Consider the following 20,203-nt stretch of genomic DNA (forward strand, 5'->3'; position numbering starts at 1 on the left):
ATTATTTGGTTGCTTATTTTCAGCATAATATTTTCTGCATGTAAAGGATAACAACACCATGCCTTGTTTCCGAAAATGTCATACTAAATAATCTTCATTTTCTGTCATTCATGTCTGTACTGTCAGTATGATGGAAAAATAATATTTTCACATGAACATTTTAGATATTACTCCTAACTCTTTAATTTCTTGAGTAACAGAAGCAAAGGCAGAAGAATGCCTTCCGGACTCAAAAGCCAACTTGATCTCAGCCGTTTGAAAAATATTGTTGTGGTTTTGGTTTGCAATATAAATTTTTGAACACCCAACTTTGAAATCCTGGATCCGAAGCTGTGTTGGTAGGTTGCATTAGTTTAGGCATGTATATGACATTTTTTATCTATATAAAATATTCTGCTATTTATGTGGGACCAGGTAGCTGCTCTGGCTCCTCAGACGGAGCAGATGACGCCTCATATGCCCGAGCCTGTGGTCGTCGGCGATGTCAACAAAGAAGACGTTAGTCATCTATCTCCTTTAATTTTTTGTAAAATCCTAGGTGTGCTCTGGTCAGTCCTTTTGTCTATTTTTGGGGAAGGCTAGGGTTTCTTTTTATCTTTGATCAATGGACTCCATATCAATATTCTGTAGATGTGTTAGGTAACTAGCTAGGTTACATGTGTTGAGCCCTGTATAGGCAATATTTTGATCTAGATAAATTATTCTGCTAATAAATCCACCTAGGTTTGGTGACTGTGCTAATACAAATACGTAGCTTGACCTTGGAATTGAATTGCCTACGTAGGTGATTGTGAAAATATTTTCTGCAACTTAAGGATAACAACACCATGCCTTGTATATGAAAATGTCATATTGTATGGTCATGAAGTAAATAATCTTCATTTTCTGTCATTCATGTCAGTACTGTCATTACGATGGACTAAGAATCTTTTCACATGAAAATTTTAGATATTACTCCCTCCATTTGAAAAATATTGTTGTGGTTTTAGTTTGCAATATAAATTTTTGAACACCCAAGTGTGAAATCCTGGATCCGCAACTGTGTAGCTAGATTACATTTATTGAGGCATGTATATGTCAGTTTTTGACCTATATAAATTATTCTGCTAATAATCCGGAACATGTAGCTCCTCTGGCTTCTCTCCCGGAGCAGGTGGTGGCTCCTCAGACTCAGCGGGGTGTCCGTCTGCCGCAGTTGTTGCCTCCCCTGACCCCACCTGTGGTCATCGCCGACGAGAACGAAGAAGAGATTAGTCATCTATCCCCTTTATTTATTTATTTATTTATTTTGTAATATCCTAGGTTTTCTCTGGTCAGTACAAGGCAAATAAGGTATTAAAATGTTGAGTACATGTTTGGTTGCACTTGATCGATCTTTGGTTTAAATGTTCCATAAGTGGTTGTGGCAATGATTTTAAACATTGATTATCTCTAAGCAATGGCTATTTTAGAAAGGAATTGGATATCATCAATGTTTTACTTGAGTTGTTTTAATTAGTTCTTTTGTAGGGTTTTTATCATTTATGCCACCACTTGTATCCCACTACTCGGTTTTTCCCTTAGAAGTTACAGCCGCTCAAAAATGCCATCGATTCGTGAGATGCTTACTCAAAAATGCCATTAGATGTATAAAAAATGACATCGTTCCGTTAGATGTTTGCTCAATAATGCCATTAGACATTGTTATTTTCATTTAAAACTTGTTGACAATCCAATATGACAAAAAAAAGCCCAGGCCCACATTTCAGTTCTCTCTATCTCAGAATGATAAGTGTGGCCCCACTTGTGAGGAGTGAGTAAGCGAATAATTTTATAGGAAAATAAGAACGATGTTGGGATCAAGTGGGCCCACACTTTATTGTAGTGAGATAGAGGGAGAGCTGGCATGTTGGTCCATAGGTATTGATGCCATTATAGCATGTCAAGATAGATTTGATATCACAATAATGATGTGCAGTGGCATTTTTGAGCATGTGTCTAACAAAGCGATGGCTTTTTTTAGCAGTAGAAATTCCTAGTGGTGATACTTAGTTGTGGGACACAACTGGTGGCATAAATGATAAAAACCTTTTTTTGTAAGTACAACATTTGGGATCACTTATTGTCAGAATTCATAATAATTAACTACTTTACCTAGAACGTTGAATGGTTCGGGAACATTGATGGGTGGGGTATCGATCAACAGGGGAAACTTCCACGACGATAACATGTGGACTTTCAATATCCATCATCATAAGCACACAAAATTCTAACCCTAAATAGATACAGCACACGAGCTATTTTATCTAGTCATGCATGTAAGTTATAAGTCTTTTTTTTGCATTAGTACATATGTATGCTGCTCTTCCATGTTACATCATCAGTTCATGCATTTTTACGTAACAAGTGAATTTTGTTGCACTAAAGGGTTGTTTGGTTTGTGACTAACTTTGCCAAAGATTGCCATACCTAAGGTTAGGCAAGTTTGACCAACTTAAGTGAGTGTTTGGTTCCAGCCACACCTTAGGCAAGCCACACTTGGGTCCCACATGGCATACACACAAAAAGTGTGGCAAGGTTCCCTTAGGCTTGCCAACTTGTGGCTCTCATTTTGATGAACTAACCTTAGGACAGCTTGGGAAAAATGTGTGGCAAAATGTGGCAATGCTAGTGCTCTCTTCGACATGTATGGTTGATCCTTCATTTTTTTACTATATGGTACTATCCCATTTAGTTGCTTATGTAGCAACTAATAAGTTATGCATTTATTTTTTTCAACATCATTTGAAGATATTTTACGCGGTCATCAATTACATTATGTTTCATAGACTCTGTGCCTGCTGAATTCTCATATTAGATATACTTACGCAACATTTTGTACTACATTTAGGTCCTAAGTGACGACGTCGACAGCGACCCAAAAACCCAGAGGATCTACAGGAGGCAGAAGGTGAGGGAGCTTGACAGTGGTGTGCTCGAGAAACGTGTCAGGCCAAGAATCGGAAGGGGGGCTACGGATGCCCTTACTGCAACAAGCTGATGAAAGGCGACCTGTCGAGTACCATCAACCATGCAGTCGGAACATCCCAAGGAAGCATCAAGAATGGCTACGCTTTCAGGGTGAAGCACGCCGCGTATGCCGACTACTTGATGAGGCTTCTTTGAGGCTTTAGGGAAGTGCGCACCCTCGCAGCTAGAACTGATGCTCTTTTGGTTTTAACTATGCTAAGTACTACCCTATGTTATACTTTGTTGGTGAACGTTTATGGTCGAACTATGTGCACCAGTACTACTAAGTGGTGCTTGCTTTTGTATATATGGAAGCGTTGAACTAAGGTAGAACTATGTTAATTGGTGTGTGGTTTGGCATCTCTGCTTGTTAAACTCGTGCTCATTAATCATCGGCTCATTTAGATTAAGTAGCATAAAACCCTGATTGGCTTGGTTCGTTTGAAGCTAGTTAAGCTTGTGAGCGCTCGTTAACAGATTCTGATGTGTTATGGTATACATGATGAGTGTGTACATGTGGTTTTCAAGAAGGAAGATGGTGACTCAAAAAGAAAATGCACTAGTTTGCTGCCTAAGGTGTTGATCCAAGTAATACTAGAACCATCTTGTTTGTGGCGTGGCTAGATGATGATCACAAAGTCTCGATCCGAGTAATACTAGATCACTTGAGGACAATTTGATCTGATGTTTTCACAAGTCTTGAGCATTAGGGTTTATGTACACAATTTTCAATCCCCAACCCATCCACCCCGGACACGATCTTTGGATTGCATCACGTAGATGTACAAAATCCAGTTCCTAGCTCCTGCCCCAAGCGCCTACGCTTGTGATTTTTTTTCCAGGATCCTAATTAAGCGCCTAAATAAGCGCCGCTGCATTGAAGGTGCCTAACACCGACCAATCAATTTTTCTCATAAGTATTTCCGCTATAGTAGGTAACTACCAATTACTCCCCGCATCTCTCCCCCTATGGTACGCTCTAAAACCATCGCCACTGCTCACACGCCCGCCTCCCTGCCGCCGGATATGAACTCCACTCGTGGAGGTCGATTGGCCGTCGTGACAAATTGTGGCCATGGATGTGAGGGGCCTGTCATGGACGCCGTCGTGACAGATCATGGACTTGCGGGGCTAACCACCGACGTCGTCGTCCATCGCATGGATCAGGATCCCCACGATAAAGCTTTGGACTACTCGGTGTCCGACCCAGAGAAGCATCGTGTCAACGAGGTGCAGTACTCCATCGTCGATCACAAGCAGCAGCACATGCACGGCATGGACTGGAATTCCGTTACGGTAATTTTAATTTTTTAACCCTAGATTTGTCTTCAAGTTTAAGGTTAGAGGTTAATCATTAAACCATCAATACATTGTTGAATTGGCATAAAGGAATCTAGCTCTAAATATAATGTTGATCATCAGTACGTAATGATCATTATTTATTCAATCAATCTTTGAGAAATTAATGGTTCATCCACTCCACAATTTAGTGCGTTTTGGTTTTATGCTAAAAGTCAGACATCATAAAGGTTGTGCATGTTTATTGACAAATTTTTTTAAAGTACATCATATGATTTATGCTTTCATATGGATTTGATATTACTTTTTTCTCCTTAAATTTTCAAAGTTAATAAATATTTACTTTAAAAATAATTTATAGGCACTACAGTATGAAACTTCGGGAATATTAGGTACGGTAAACAATGGTGCAGCTTATATCATACATAATTTAAACTTGCAGCCTTATTCTCATGATTATGCGGACATTTCCGAAGGAGAGATGGATGCACACACTCAGAAAACCCTTGAAGAATTGCAGAATGGACAGTGCAACGTGCTTAAGCGTATGGTGTATCGTTGCGCATTCTGTGGCAAATATCTGGACCCGGCTTTCGTTAGTATTCTTGAGCACGCCGAAGGAGTTGCCAAAGGATACCAAATGAAGCATGGTGTGAGGGCGAAACACAAGGCGCTAGCCCAATATCTCAGGAATTTGTCGGACAAAGAGAAGGTCCGAAGAAGGCGTTATGAACCCGCATGCCAAAGAATAGATGAATAAACGAAACCCTGAAGAAGTTCTGGTTGGCATAAGTAGTCATTTGCGGTTGTTTTTTTTTAAATACCAATGAATATTTTAATTATCATAGCTTTTGCAAAAATGTTACATTTATTAAATTTAATCATAAAAATGCATACAATTCAATTATTGATTTTTTCAAATATTTGTAACCTTGCATCTAATAGTTTACCATTTTATTGGTTAACCATTATTTTCATATATATATATATATACTGTGGAGTGCTTAAAATTATTCAAGATCAATTGGTGTACTGAAAGACTCATCCACATGTAACATGAACAGCAGTGTATTTTTAGGGTTTCTTCAAAAGAACACCTGTGGTCATGCTGATCTTTTCTGTTTGGCCAGAATTGGTAATGCTGCCAAATCTGCATCTGATCCGGCCCAACACTTTGTTCCTTTTGTGGGCCTGCACAAGTGGGAGGCAGAGAGAAAAGCGAGCCATGGCCCCAACCCCAACCCCACCCCCATTCCCAATCCCACCACACTTCGTTCTTTGCAAAGACAGAGAGGCGACGCGGAGGGCGACGGCTAGGGTTTGCCAAGCCGTCACCTTGGTCGCCCTCGTCGTCGTCAAATTGGCCGGATCCGCGAGGCCACCCACTCCCCCTGCTCCGGCCACGATTCTCCATTGCTTCGTCGACAGCAAGGTCCAACAACGGCACCTCTTGTCCCCAATCCTGGTCACACCGCCCGAAGCTCCGGTGGTGCCAGCTTCAAACAAGTCTACTCCAGCCCCATCTGGTACCACTTCGCAGGTAAGATTGATCTTCCCTGCCCTTCGAATGTCGATCTGACCTTAATTTTGCGATCTAGCAGCACCGCCCAAGTTAAAATCTGACACTTGCTTGTGTGCATGTTTCGGGTATTCGCAGATTTGCTGTCAACTAGTAGGTCATATTGCAACAAGTAATTTTACAGCAAGATAATATGACAATGTACTGCGTAATCATGGTTTTATTTGTTCATATGGGTAGTAATGGGTAAACACTTTCGTGCAAGTAAGAGAAAAAGGTGGGTGTTGGCCAGCATACCTTGCTCGTCGACATAGCCTTCACTATGCTATCATCTTGCTTGACAGATGCTATCAAGTACTTTTTCCCCCTGGAAAATGACCCCCCACTGCTAGATATAGAAAAAGTATATTCACAGGAGCATACACATGTGTTGGTTTGTTGGGATAGTTTGAAGACTGTGTATATGTATTTGCTGATGCTTAGTTATTAAAAACTAAAAAGGCGAGCACAGAAGCAGACCATGAGGAAATTTGTAATGATGGAATGAGGATCAATTATAGTTTCATGTATTACTCGATGGTAGTATGATGATTAGTGCATATTTTGAAGGATTTGTCAAGTATAGACTGCTCTTGATTGGTGCATGTTTTTGATGATATGTGCACACATGTAATATTTTTGGTTGGTGCATATTTTTGCTGATTGTTGTTACTTCTTACTTGAATTATGTCAGCCTATCTCCAGGATATGGTATGGGCTTGTTGGGGTCAATGAAAATTTGCTGTGAGCTAGTAGTTCACATTGCAACAAATTCCTCACTGTTGGATTTTCTGCATTATACTTTATAATCATGATTTTACTTGTTGGTATGGGTAGTAATGAGTAAATAAATAGCAAGTATACAAAAGGGTGACTATTGGTCAGCATACCTTGCTCGTTCTCATAGCCTTCACTATGTTGTCATCTTGCTTGAGAGATTCTATCATGTCCTTATTCTCGCTGGAATTGGAAAATTAACCTCCACAGCTACCTCTAAAAATGTTATGTACAGCAGCAAATGCATTATTTGTTTTGTTGGGACAATTTAAAGACTTTATATTTATTACCTAATGGTACCACACAACAGCCCATCAGGAAATTTGCAGTGATCAAAGGCAGATCAGTTATAGTTTCACGTATTGCTCGATGAGAGCAGTCAATCATGGTTCATTTTTACATGGCTATTAATTGGTTGGTTACCAAGTTTTCTTGTCCAGCTCACAAAATTGTAACCTTGAAATATCCTAATTGGTTATGTCTGCCCAATGATTATGAGTCTAACCACTAGTCTTGACTAGTCGTGTGAATAGTTGTCGACTAGCTTTTTCGTGTAGATGTTTATACATGAACTACGTACTTAGCAAGAAGTATGCGAAAAGATTATTCACATTGTATATGGTGCTAATAAGTCCTAATGGAAGACTGATTTCATATATCAATAACTAACATGTGTTCATTGCAATGCATGCAACAGGTTTGAATGGCAAGGGAAACCATCCTCATCAGCAGTGAAGAGAGTGATCACCGGACCACCTCAGATGATGCTTCAGATGGCACTTCACGTGGGAGTGACGGCTATAGCGCTGATGACGACACCTCTAGCGACTATGACACTGATGATAGTTCTGATGGAGATGGAGATGTGGACCTCGATCCTATCTTGGCACTACGGGGTAAAGTTCTATATGGCTGGTCAGATATTAAATGAACCGTGAAATATAGAAAGTTGATGTTTGAGTGACACTTGGTTACCACACATTACTCTGTTTGGGTTCTAGATGACCTTCCAAATCAACATTGACTGAACTAGAGCTTACATAGAGCAGTGTTTAGTTGTTAGTTTAAATAAATCAAATATTCAATTTGCCCATGTTTCTACGAGATATTGCTGGGTGGATGTGATTAGGTTATCTATGTCCTTCATTTCTTGATCATTGGAGTAGGCATTGATCATTAACCCAGTGCTGATGTTGTAGATCTTACGTATGAAATTATTTACTACTCTGTCATCTTAATTTTTTTTATACAGGTCCGGGATACCTTGTGAGAAAAGGAACTTTCGAGGATCGCATCTTCTACGGCAACAATGTATCGCTGAACGAGGATCGGTGGGACTGTCTCAAATCCATAGTAAAGTAGTGCCAACCTCCCATACCATACTATGTCAGCACCGTCACTCGCTCGGCAGTCATCAGAGGGAAGAGCAAGATGGTAAACACTTGGACTTTTCTTTTTGCAAATCATACTTCACTAGTGAAAATGCCATCATGTAGAGACAGAGAGGAGGACGGGCGTGGTTGTGCAAATCATACTTACTTTTTTTGTGTGCAAATCATACTTCATTTTTTATGTAACATTATTTATTTCCCTGTGCAATCAGTGCTTCTCAAAGGATTACAATCAGGCCTACCTCAAAGATTATCTGCGAAAGCCCATGCTTGTGCGTGTCACCAACGAACATTTTGAAGGTAATAAAAAGGTCTTGTTCAAGATGGGAAAGAAGGACGGGCGTGCGATCATGACAAAGAACTGGAGAAAAGTCGTTGAGGGCGCCAGAATGAAAGAAGATCAAATGGCTATCTTCAGGTTCATGGAAAGGAGTGGAGGTGGGCTTAGGGTGAACATGGTTAGTGGCATGAGGATTCGTTGACCCATGGCAGTAGTTTGACACTAGTTTTATAATCTGTATGTACTAGCCAGTAACTGCAAGTTGGTAGTATCAACTTTTGGGTCCAGTAAGTGCAACTTAGTAGTAATTGGTACTTGGTAGTAACTGATACTTTGGTGGTATAACTTTTGGGTCCAACTGGATATGAAGATCGTCCAGTAAGTGGAACTTGGCAATAACTTGGTGGTAGTATGAACCCTATGTGGCGTAATGTACTTGCTATGCAAGTCTATATATATAACGCACCCTGGTACCCTCCTTGATATAATTACCTTTAAGAACTGCAATTATATTTCCTTTTTTTGCCACAGTGATGCTAGTATTTTTAGAATCAAATCTAACCGGGTTTCAAATGGATTAGACACTACTTTCATTTTTGAACGAGGTTTTTGTGTTGGCTAGTACGAGTTATTTTGAAAATGCGGTTTGTATGTGTGTTGCACAAAAAAAATGCAATGCAAAACAAAAACTTGCGGGTGGAAATGCAATGCAAAAAATGATGTTTCTGTTACTTTCGAGATGGCATGCTATTTTCAAAAATAGAGCAAACCAGCATGTTTTTTTTAATTTGAAAAACAGTATACTAAAAAACATGCTATCTTTTAAAAATCGTAATTAAAAAATGATGTTTTCAAAATCAGCACGCTGCTTTCAAAACAGCATATTTAAAAAAGCATGTAATTTTTTAAATCAGCATGCTATTTTAAAAACAGCGTTATATTTTTAAAAACAGCGTTATATTTTTAGAATGAGGCTGTTATTCTGAAATCAGCATGCTATTTTTAAAAACAACATATTCAAAAGAACATGATTTTTTTTAAATCAGCATGCTATTTTTGAAATCAGCATGCTATTTTAAAAGTAGCATATTGAAAAGAGCATTATATTTTTAAAATAAGCATGCTATTTTTAAAATTAGCATGATATTTTTGAAAACAGCATGCTATTTTAAAAGTAGCATATTGAAAAGAGCATTATATTTTTAAAAATAGCATGCTATTTTTAAAATTAGCATGATATTTTTGAAATCAGCATGTTATTTTAAAAGTAGCATATTGAAAAGAGCATTATAATTTTAAAAGTAGCATGATATTTTTAAAATCAGCATGCTATTTTTAAAATCAGCATGCTATTTTTAAATCAGCATATTCATTCTATTTTATTTTCAATTGAACATGCTTTTTTCAAATGAGCATGCTATTTTTAAAATATCAGTATGCTTATTTTCTATTTGAAAATAAACGATTTTCAATGTTATTTGAAAACGAGGTTTCTAGTAATGTTCTATTTTCTTATATATATATCAATTTTCGGTTTCTATTTTATATTTCAAGTATGAAATTTGACTACACTTTAAACAAATTTCAGCAATATATTATGTAAAAAAATGAAAAAAATACAGAAAACCAACTTCACTAAAAATGCATTGTTTCATCGATGTTGATAAATCATAACTAGCCTACCATGTCGACCCGTCCATAATAAAATGAGGGTGTACCAATCAAATAAGGAATTCAGAAAAATAGTGGTAGTCCATCAAATAGGTCTAATACATGAGAAACAAGGTGGATCAAGGCATAGAAAACTGTCTACTTTAGTTTGTTCTCAATTTTTCGACCCCAGAAATCATTTTGTTTTCTCTGCTTGACCCTGTGCATCTAAACATCCTGTCTCGACTTCACTTTAGCTTTCCTGCATGAAACAACGTTTGTTAATAGGATAGCAAAGAAGATTTGAGCATGTACAGTACACTATAACAGAAAAAACACTAACTTCACTGATTTTCTCTTCATAGCTACAGAAGCTAACTTGACAGCTCTTATTCGCTCAGCCTGTGGTACATTCCTAGCAGGCCTTTTTGTCTTCATCACGCCTTTGGCCTGTTCTTTACCGCCCTTACTCTAGTCTTTCCTGGAAAAGTTAAGAAACGTCAACACAGTACTAGCAAATACCGGACTTCTAGAGCGGACATGTAAATACAGACACTAACTTCACTGGTTTTCCTCGCGCACCCTTGTCATCGTTCTTTTTCTTCCTCCCAGCAATGACATTTGGAGCGCCCTTGCGTTTCCTGCAAAAAATGAAATAGATGAATCTGCAGCCAGCATTCGAAAACATGTTTAAATACGCACAATTGTGCTACTGCCCACTTGTTTGGTTTTGCATAATCCTCTTCTGCAACCTCCAATGGTCTCTTCCTAGCCCTCCTCGGCCCACCATCTTCTGCATCTGAATCTCCCTCTTTTTCCGCATCTGAATCTCCCTCTTCTTCTGCATCTGAATCTCCCTCTTCTTCTGCATCTGAATCTTCCTCATCTTCTGTACCTGAATCTTCCTCTTCTTCTGTATCTGCCTCTGTCTCTTCTTCTGTATCTGCCTCTGTCTCTTCTTTTTGCTTCTTCCTCCTTGTGCTATTTGATTTCCCCGGATTTTTCCTGCGTAAATTGAAGAAAAACATGTGAACACTCTCCGGGAGAACATATTAACACTGTAAGCATGTATGAAAATTAACAATGAGATTAACATGTGCACTAACTTCGTTACTTTTTTTAATCTTCCTCTTCTTCTGTATCTGAATCTGTGTCTTCTTCTGTCTCTGAGTCTTTCTCTTTTCGCTTCTTCGTCCTTGTGACCTTTGATTTCCCCGATTTGTTCCTGAGTAAATTGAAGAAAAAGAGAGAACATATTAACATTGTAAGCATGTATGGAAATGAACAATGAGATAAACATGTGCACTAACTTCGTTGCTTTTTTTCCCTCTCATCCGCTCGCGCCTGGATTTAATCCTCTTGTTCGATTCTTCGGTAGTTGGTCTCCCTTTTGGAACTATTTTGATTGGATTTTCCACGTCATCAGTGCAGCATTCGCGAGCAGTAGAGAAGTATGCCGGCAAAGGAACAAATGATTTATGGCCTTCATCCAAATCAGTTTTTTCTCCATCAACCAATATACTCGGGGGGAGCTCCATCACCTGTTCTGACTGTGAATCGCTGGCTGCGGCTGTGAATAAAGCGTCACTAGCCATGTTGCGTAGTTGATGATACTTATTCATGTGATCAGACCATACATGAGTATTCGCAGTCCTTGAAGAAGGGAACGCTGGCTTGGCATGCATTGTCCATCTTTTCTTGACAAATTTTTTTGGAAATGTGCGTACACCAAGATGATCCAGAACGCAGAATATATGTGCGCATGGGTAATCCTGACTTTCCAACTTTTTACATTTACAAGCTGCATCATCCAGTCTTGCTCCTGTAAACAGACAAGTCACGTGATATATAAAATCCACGGGCTTAGCATCCACGGCTTGTGCATCCAACTTTTTTGCATCCAACTCCTCACTGTCCTTACGTTCCAAGTGATTGGGATCCTTAGCATCCAGGTTTTTGGCATGCAAGTCCACACCATCCTTGCCTTCCAAGTCATTGGGATCCTCAGCATCCAAGTTTTTTGCATGCAAGTCCTCAGCATCCTTACCTTTCAAGTCATTGGGATCCTCAGCATCCAAGTTTTTTGCATGCAAGTCCTCAGCATCCTTACCTTCCAAGTCATTGGGATCCTCAGCATCCAATTTTTTGCATGCAAGTCCTCAGCATACTTACCTTCCTTACCTTGCAATTCTATAGTATCCCTGCCATATGGGGCTTTGCGCAAAGCTCCAAACACGAGCAAACCATCACATGCTACCCGGTCCGTGACCTGCCAATTTGTCCCTTCGACAATCTAACGCTTTACCTTTGAAAACATCACAGTTGTATAAATATAAGAGGCAGAAATCTTCAGAGGGTGTGCATTCAGCTTAGTGAAGGGTATCGTATGTGTTGCTACTGCGTCTAACGCTGCTTCATTCTTACGCATTATGGATACACAGTGCTCAACATGCTGCAACAAATCAACAAGCTGCATCTTCCTGTTCAGGTGCACATGAAGCCTTGAGTTGAGAGACTCACTCCTCTGATTACTCATCATGCCTAGGAAATATCTACCCTTTGTGTACGCAGCAGCCCATTTGTGTCGCAGCTCGTACATCCTGTTAACCCATGACGACCTCTTCCCCGTTGGTTTTATTTTGAACCGAACCTTATAAGCCTCCCATCTTTTCTCAAACTCATCAACATCCCAACAACGGTAAATGAATTCCCTAAATTCCTCAAGCTTTTTCTTGCGGAGGTGCATCACCATATTCTCCTTGATATGCCACGTGCACAAACGATGATCTGTTCCAGTCCAGACAGTAGCTATTGCTTTAGCCATTGAACCGTCCCCATCGGTGATTGCTGAAATGGGTGCCTTCTAGGACATTGCCTCCAAAAATACATGAAGAAGCCACTGATATGATGCAACTGTCTCGTCTGACACTAGACCGGCCCCAAACAAAACTGTGCTGCGGTGATGGTTCAGACCAACAAATGGAACAAACGGAAGCCTGTACTTTTTAGACCGGTATGTACTGCCGAACACCACAACACCACCAAAGGCAACATAGTCAATCCGGGATTGTGAATCAGCCCAGAATATGTTCCTCAAATGGCCTTCGCTGTCTTTTGTGTATTTGAAAAAGAATTCCGGGTCTGCTTTTTTCTGTGCAATCATATAGGTGAGCAAATATCTAGCGTCACTGCCTTCTATCTTGCGCTTTCTGGACTGAAACATGGTTGTATAGATCTCGATCTATAAATCCAAGCGTGTCGGGACCTCCGGCATTCTTCTCCATTACATTCATAATCTGATGTGTTTGAAGTCCACCGACAGCATACTCGATGACATCGGCCTTTTGTGCGTCAGTCATTCTACGATGAGCCGATAAGTACGGAGTCAGGTCAGCAGGGACAACAGATGGTTATGCTTGTCCACAAAATTCTTGACGAACCAGAGGCCACTGCTATCTTGTAGCTCAACCTGAGAAAGAGCGGCCCACACCGAGAAAGACCCCTCGGTGTTCTTTTTCTTTCAGCTCTGTTAAAGTGCTTAAGGGCCCGCCATACTTATTTGCAGCACCTGTATGTCCTTCTGTATACATTTTGTTTCGGACCCGGACCCCTGTACTTCAGATCATCCTTTCTGAATCTGAATGGGGTACTACAGCCAGTTCCATTGCGGTCTTATATTCTGAATCTGAATCTGAAAGAAACTAGCACAATAAGGAGGCCTCTGAATCAGATTTCAGCACAAAGTATGACAGACGAGTTAAGTTCGTCGTGTATTAGGCTGTCGTCATCGTCACACGTTAATGTCGTGAGTCCTCTGCTTTGCTTTCTAAATGCTTCATTCATCACGCAGCAATCGACTCGCTCTGCCAGTGCATCGAGACACAAGCTCGTATTTTCTCAAGAAAGAAAAGGATACAGTTTTTTATGCTTATTTTTGGAGAAGATTTGCTGGTATCATCCTTCTCAGTAGATTTGTTAGGCACAAGGAACACGATGATAGAGTCAGTTAGATTGCCGTCCGCAGATGCATCTGCGTTGACCGAGCTCTTCTTTTAATAGATCATCACTTGTGTATCTACGTCCAGCATAATAAGCACCGCTGCCCCTAGCTAATGGAGGCCACCGTGCATAGCATTGGCAAGATTGGTATCATCCTTCACCGTATGATAGGGCCTGTGACTCTGGGTCGTTTTTGGAATCAATCCAGTCAAAGTTGCCTCTCCACTGTAACTCTCTCAATATGGAATAAAACTCCTTTTCCCTCGCAAAAAAAAAAAGAGCCTTGACCTCATTGTATCGGTTGAAAGTGGCAAAAACGGAAAATGAACTAACGGACTCACATACATTCAGAAAAGTATGCAAACTCGTAATAATTCGAATGTGAAGTAGTAGCATTGATATAACTTTCCTGATGGATAAAAAAAGGAAGGGGAAAACGAAGAGACGGCAGGGAGAACATATGATGATCTGCATCCTGGTATACATGGTGGTTGGTCCTGCAGTTTATCTTCAGAGAAAGAAACTGGTGTCGAATTTTACACGGACCTGAGTCCAAGGAGTCAATGCACTTGTTTGTGATTCTCATTCAACCAATTTTCATTCTGATGCTCCCCAGAGCGAATTGGACTGCAGACAACGAATTTCGAGGAGGGGCGTTGTCGAGGTGAATTAGATTTTGCGAATGAATGTGGGCTTGCTTGTCAGCAAGTACAGCGGGAGCTCAAGCCTCAGGGTATCGTAGTACTGCACTACTCTACACAATCATACACGGCAGCAAAAGTAACAATCAACCTGATGAACAAGACACCACAAACTGCTGGCGATCAGTTCCAAAAGCTAACAGCCATATACAGCCAACATACCAGAACACCTGACTGTTCTAAGAGAAACCAAAACTCACTCAGGAGCAGAGCAAGACAGGCACAGGCAAAGCCTCGCCCAAACACAAGATGAAATAACTCCCATCAACAGCTTCACCCAGATCCGCCAAGGGAACAACCGCAACGAAACGAGCAAAGTAAAATCACACATTGCTGATTGCTCTGCACTACACAAAATACTTCAGCAATAACAGTACAGTTCACCATGAAACGGCATCAAATCAAATGGTTTTCATCAGGTGTTACAGACCACCCAAGATTTATTAAGACTGTAAACAAGGGTGAAAATACAGAATACTAGAACAAAATGGAAACGGGTCGCTCCAATTATTGCAGAGAACTGAGAAAGGGAAATGTAGACAGGTACATGATTATTCACCGAAACACCGACCAGCGCCATTTTGTCACTCATCCTGTGACATGAAGTCCGCAGATTCTCTAGTCATTTCCAATATGGGTCGGTTGGGGTTCGGGTGTCCATTGACCATGCTCTTGAAAGCTCCCTCCGCTGCCTCCACATAGGCAGCACTGACGCCCTCGCAAAATATGACGATAGAAACCGAAGCAAGGCTGGAGAGATGCTGGATGCCAAAATCAAAACCAGCACCAACAGATTTGAACTTAGATAAATAAACATGGAGATCAAGTTTCTTCAGGTTAGGCATAGCGCCCACTTCAAACGTCAGCTGCGAAAAACTGAACTTCAACTCGAGCCTCTCTAACTGTTCAAATCCTGAACTTATGATGATAGGCCCTAAGCATCCAGAGTAAAGCTTGAATTCAACCAGAGTTGGTATGCTTCCAACTGTACGCAGATCATCCTGCTCTATCTCATCCCCACCACTGATATATAATTTTTCTAGGTTGGCAAGTGAAAGCAGCCATTTGTTAATCCAACACATGCGCCCACGGCGGAGATAGACCTCTCGGATACTATTGAGAGCAGGCAAGAACGGATGTCCAATGAAGCCATCCTTTTCTCTCAAATAAAATGTAACACAGAGGGTGCGAAGGCCCATCTGATCCAGTTTACAGAGCGAGGAGACAAACTTTTTTTCCTTATAACTTCTTTTGCCAAATCTGGGAATACCGTTGGTGTCCCAGATAATGCTCAGCTTACGCAGATCCATTAGTTTGCCAAGCTCATTCAGAAAGTTAACTGATTGGTTGAAGGCATTTATATCCCCAAGCTCTTGCAAGCACATGTTTCCAATCTCATCAGGCAATTTAGTTTCATCTGAAACAAACAGGCGCTTCAGTCTTCTTAGACGAGTAATGGATCCAGGCATCTCAACAAATTCCGTAAATGATGCATCAAGTGTTTCTAGGAACCCCAAATCTCCAATTTGTATTGGAAGCTCAGTTATATCTGTTCCAGAGATGTTCAAATACCTCAACAGAGGATGTCTTTCAATATCTTTGACATGATGATTTCCCAACTCCGGGCAATCTTGTAGGTCGAGCACACGCAGAGCATGTGACTTCACAAAGGAAGGCAATTGCCCAGAATGCCCAAAAACACCAAGAGATCGAGCATGCGATAAATCTAATTGTGCGACGCATGATGGATTTTCATTTCCAAACAGAGAGAGCCGATGAACTCTTCGATCTGGCTTTGAGGGATTACCTGACAAGGTACAGAAATTCTCTTCAGCGGACCTAGACACGAGGAAATCAAGGATGACCCTGTGGACTCGGTAGAACCGTGCTTTACCATCATACTGCATGCCGACTGATTCTATTAAACTTCTGTTTGTAAGCTCTACTAAATATGCATATCCTAATTCCACAAGATCTTCCTGATATTCACCACGAATCAAACCCTCAGAAATCCAGCTGTGTACTAAGTGCCCCATTTCAACCCGATAATCTTCAGGAAACATAGTCAAATACAATAGGCAATATCTTAGGTGATGGGGAAGGTCCAAATAACTCAAAGATAATATGTAATTCATGGCATCAATGTCAGAATTTTTTCCTTGCGCACAACAAATAGAACTTCGAACCTGATACCACTCTTCTTTTGTTTTCCCAGTAGACAACAAGCTGGATATGGCATTGATCGCCAGTGGTAAACCCTCACATTTTTTTAAAATATCATCCGAGACTTTTTCGAAGTCACTGGGGCACTTTTCACAACCAAATATTCCCTTGAAAAATAGCTTCCTCGAGTCACCAATACTGAGTGGTTGCATTTTGTAGACAAGATTCCCATTAGAAAGGCAGCATTCTTTAGCTACATTATACATGCGTGTTGTGGTCATTATCACACAGCCATGACTATTCTTGCATAATGCAGAATCCAAAGTTTTCCATGTGTCTATGTCCCATAGATATCAATTATGATAAAGTACCTACAATATAGGACAGAAGCAGTCAAGATAAATTTTGATGAAAAATCACGCAGTAGATGGTCTATCAATTTATCAAGATTAAGTTTGGCCATATAAATTATAATATTCTAATCACATAGAGTCACAGGCCGCCTGAAAAGAATGGTTATGGATTTGGTTTCTCCTTTCCAGGAAATTAATTATTCCCTCGTTGACTCCAATTTACACCAGAAGAAAAGATTTTGTTCCCATACGACATGAATGAATCAAGCTGAAAAATCATGTTGTTGCACCTGTTCTTTGTACCATTAATAATGCATTTTGTTCGCACAGCAACAGTGAGACATATTTCGGTGCTTCTAATGGGCGTATAAATACTTACGGAGAAATATCTGATGGAAACTGTCCTGTAGTGAAAACTCCACTGAAACCATGGGTGCAACTTATGTTTTCTTCAAAGAAGATTTACCATATTTGTTAACTTATAAATGGTCAAATCAAGCAATTCAACATGAAAGCGAATTCGGTATGATTATTCATATATCTCACTGCTTATGAGTTCCATATTTACATTCTGAATATCAAACGAGCTTATTCTTGAAATTATACAGGTCTTCAAATATATACTTTTGTGAAAAAAAAAAATAGAACTTCTACGCACAGTGCTTTTTCATAAAACAACTCACTGTAAAATGATTTGACCCAATATTTAGTTGCTACCTACATATGTGATACATATGATACGTCGGAAATGATTATGTATCAATGATCAATGAACACATTTGAAACTCCAAGAGTTGTGCATATATACTGCAGTCTCACGAAACTAAATTTACTGCATAGCAAGTCAAATGTACATTTGTATTGCACAACAGAGCAGAACTGAAAGATATAAAAATCAGTAATTCGCCTCATTAGAATTCACGTGCTCAACATAGTTTTAAATAGCCGGCTATGGCGGTCGCTATAGCTTTTTGAGCAGGATGCCGCTAAATGGTACTCATGTACAGTAGTCCGCTAATAGCCGGCTATAGCCCCGCTATAGCTGATTTTGAGGAACCCCGCTATTTAAAACACTATGCTTAACGCACACAGGCTCTCTACATCAACGAGGATTCAAATGGGAGACGAACTCAGGCGATGCAAGGACTTGGTCCAGCCCCCTTTCAACGTTGGGAAACCTTCTTTCTTTTTCTATTTCTTCAGGAGTTGGCAACTACAACAACGCTGCCTCCCTTTTATACCTCTACTCTTACGCAGCAGAGTACAGGACTTACATTGCCCCTTCACACGGTCCGCTACACATTGCTGACCTACACAGCCCATGTCTCTACTTGTCTGCTGCTGTTTTGAGTTTGACTAGCAGCATTGTAGATGACCAAGCGTACCATCGGATCCTATGCTTATACAATTGCATTAGGGCCCGGTTCAAACAATGTTCACAAACATACAGATATACACTCAAATACATCACTGTACATATACTGCAGTCTCGTGAAACTAAATTCTACTATGTAGCACAACAGAGCAGAACTGAAAGATATATAAACCATTAATTAGCTTCATTAGAATTCACTTTGATAGACTGCATATCAGTACTATGTACACAGCAGTTAATTAAGGGAGCTATAAATATTATTCAGTTATCTTTTGAGTAATATATTTTGACGAAACCTCGTCAGTAGGCGGGGTGCTACTGCCTTGCATTAAGAACAAGAGAGTTGGTCCAGTTAATGAGGGAAATCAGACCCAAAAACCAAACAAGGAACGGTTAAGGAAAACCAGCGAAAGCCACACATATGTAAGCACTACACCGCAAAAAAAAACATATGTATGCACTATCTAGTTCTGTTGTGCTAGATATACATACCTTTTATCCTGTAGGAATTCTCTAATTTGATGGGTGAGTTCTGAATACTGGTTCTCATCGCAGGAATATTCTGAATCCTCGATTTCCTTGATTTCATCGCAGGAATATTCTGAATCCTCGATTTCCTCGATTTCATCGCAGGAATATTGTGAATCCTCGATTTCCTCGATTTCATCGCAGGAATATTCTGAATCCTCGATTTCATCGCAGGAATATTCTGAATCCTCGGTTTCATTGCAGGAATATTCTCGGTTGTGGAGTTGACATAATATACAGTTCAAAATCTTTTTGATATCGGGGCATCGTGTAACGGATACAAAAGCCCGATATTCAAAGTTGATTCCAAACTTGTCATAGACTTGTTTGGCAATAGTTGTCTTGCCTAAACCCGCACAACCAACAATAGAGACAACCTTTTGTTGGTGAGCCGATTCACCCTCCTGCTTGATCAGCCAGTTCACAAGATCATTTCTGGGGCCATCGACTCCAACAAGTTCAGTTGCATCTTTATGGATCATACAATATCTTGGGTCTAGCTTGATGCTTCTGGAGCTAGAGCAAGCCTCAGTCTTGTGTCTTTCATATCCATCTAGGATCTCCTTGATCTTGTGTCTTTCATATCCATCTAGGATCTCCTTGAGTTGAAGCTTGATGCCTTTGACGTCTTTGGCTATCTGATAGTGGATCTTATCTGGGAACACTCTGCTCAATTTCCTGACACGCTTCTTGATACCATCCTTGTAATAGGTGCCATGAAAGGAGTAGACTAGCATCCAGTCATCAATCTTGTTCTCGAGTTGGTAGCTCAGCTCTTGCAAAGCAGCTTTGGTGTATCTTCCTCGCCTGGTTGCTCTGCATCTGCCCCTGAGAGAAGTTTTTCTTGCATGACCATTAGGCTTTGCATGATAACCCTGATGTCTTCACCAACATCCCCAAACAGCTTGTGTCGCATAGTACTAACTCTAGCTACCACATTGACTACCACAAGGATAACTTTCACTATGTTCAATGTCTGCATAGGTCCGTCTTGTGTCTGGAATGGCAAACTAATACATACTAGTGCATGGACGATTGGCGGTGTTGTGGAAGGAGATGAATAGTTCCGCTCCGCGTTTTCGTTCGGTTGGGTTGGTTCTGAAATGAATACATGGGCGGTGTGGACGGAGAAAGTTCCTTT

General features: G+C 40.3%; 1 pseudogene; it reads right to left on the reverse strand.

Moving 5' to 3' along the window:
• Positions 1-15,003: 15,003 nt before the first annotated feature.
• On the reverse strand, positions 15,004-20,071 carry LOC109748000 (disease resistance protein RGA5-like; annotated as a pseudogene).
• Between the last annotated feature and the right edge of the window lie 132 nt (positions 20,072-20,203).

This window comes from Aegilops tauschii, chromosome 1, assembly GCF_002575655.3.
Source record: "Aegilops tauschii subsp. strangulata cultivar AL8/78 chromosome 1, Aet v6.0, whole genome shotgun sequence".
In the NCBI taxonomy this organism is placed as follows: Eukaryota; Viridiplantae; Streptophyta; class Magnoliopsida; order Poales; family Poaceae; genus Aegilops; species Aegilops tauschii.